The sequence below is a fragment of the Colobus angolensis genome, unplaced genomic scaffold (assembly GCF_000951035.1).
Source record: "Colobus angolensis palliatus isolate OR3802 unplaced genomic scaffold, Cang.pa_1.0 Scaffold924, whole genome shotgun sequence".
Lineage (NCBI taxonomy): Eukaryota > Metazoa > Chordata > Mammalia > Primates > Cercopithecidae > Colobus > Colobus angolensis.
Genome location: NW_012123199.1, coordinates 42,590 through 44,049, shown reverse-complemented (window position 1 = coordinate 44,049; position 1,460 = coordinate 42,590). Strand labels below are relative to the sequence as shown.

Sequence of the window (1,460 nt, the reverse complement as noted above, 5' to 3'; positions counted from 1 at the left end):
GGGGCCTCCCGGGCAGCCCCAGGCCTGCGGTGAGGGATACGGAGCGGGGTCTTAGGGCTGCCCCAGCTCCTCATGTTGTTCTAAGGCCAAGATCTCTGTCCCTGGACTGGAGCGCCCTGGCCCCTCAGCCCATAAGGAGCACTGACATGGTGCCAGTGCGATGCTGAGGAGGGCCAAGTGCCTGCTGGGCAGAGGGTTGGAGACACCCCAGGTCTGAGTCTGCTAGTCCCAGCTCTCCAGCCCTGCAGGGCTGGGGGCAGAGAGAGCACAGCACCTCCCCTCGAGACAGACCCGACCCAGCAAGGTCTCAGCCTGGCTGGCTGGGGCCCCGCCCCACTGCACCTGCTGTGAGCTGGGGTTCACCTGTCTGTGAAGCGGATGGTAAGACATGGGTCCCACCTCACCCTTCCTGGGTGATGTGAAGATTCAAGGTGTCTCGGGACTCCAGGAAAGAGTTGCTCAGTGCAGGCTGGCACCCTGGGCAGGCTTCCTAGAGGAGGCTCTGGATTTGGGTTGGATCTTGCAATGTGGATTCAATGTGAGGATGATGCCGTCCTCCAAAATGTCCTCCCGACCCTGTTTTCTTTGTTAAATGCAACTTGACACTTGACTGTCAAGACTCAGTTTGGTGTCACCACCTCCAGGAGGGCCCCCTTGACTACAATCCCCCTTCTTTACCCAGAGGCCACTATTGCCCGCTCATGTGTCAGCCTCCCAGGCTGAGACTGAGTTCTTGAGGGTGGGGCCTGGCCAGCTTGGGAGCTGGGTTGTATCTGCGAACCTTGCTGGTTCCTCCAGCCACGTGCAGAGCTCCAGGGAGGCCACTGGGCCATTCCTAAGGAAGGCTGGAACCCAGGCCCCTGGGGTCTGGGTGGAGATCCCACTCCAAGGGGGCTGGAAACACCCTGAGCCCTGCCCCTCCCCACCCATCTTCAGGTCGTAGAAGATGATGTCACCGAGCACCAGGTACACCTTCACGTAGTAGAGGGTCTCCTCGTGGAACTCCAGCGGCGAGTTGCAGAGCTACAGGGCCTTGAGGTAGAAGTGCTCCGCCAGCTTGCCATGGCCCAGCAGGTGGTGCAGGGTGGCCAGCCGGTGGTAGGCCACGTGCTCATTCAGCCGGTCCCCTGGGGTGCAGGCCAAAGGGGCAGGTGTGAGGACGTGGTTCCCTGGGGCAGTCAGGGCACAGGCCCCTCAGGAGCAGGTATGCAGACCCCAGGCAGCACCTGGCTTGCCTCCAGGCACCTGTGGTCACCTGGGCAGCTCTGGCCAGTCCCTTCTGGGTTCTCAGACTCACTTTCCCATCTGCAAAGCAGAACTAATAAGGCTTGTCCCTGTCTACTGTGAGGCTTTGGCAAAGTCGGACTTGGATGGCCCAGCTCTGCCTACACATAGCCACCTGCCTTTGTTCACTGGTTTTAACCAGGGGAGCCCAAAACCCATGCAGTCCAGGTGCTCCC

General features: G+C 60.8%; 1 pseudogene; it reads right to left on the bottom strand.

Annotated features, from left to right (window-relative positions):
- Positions 1–1,023: 1,023 nt before the first annotated feature.
- Positions 1,024–1,460, bottom strand: part of LOC105504515 — an 11,401-nt pseudogene continuing 10,964 nt past the window's right edge.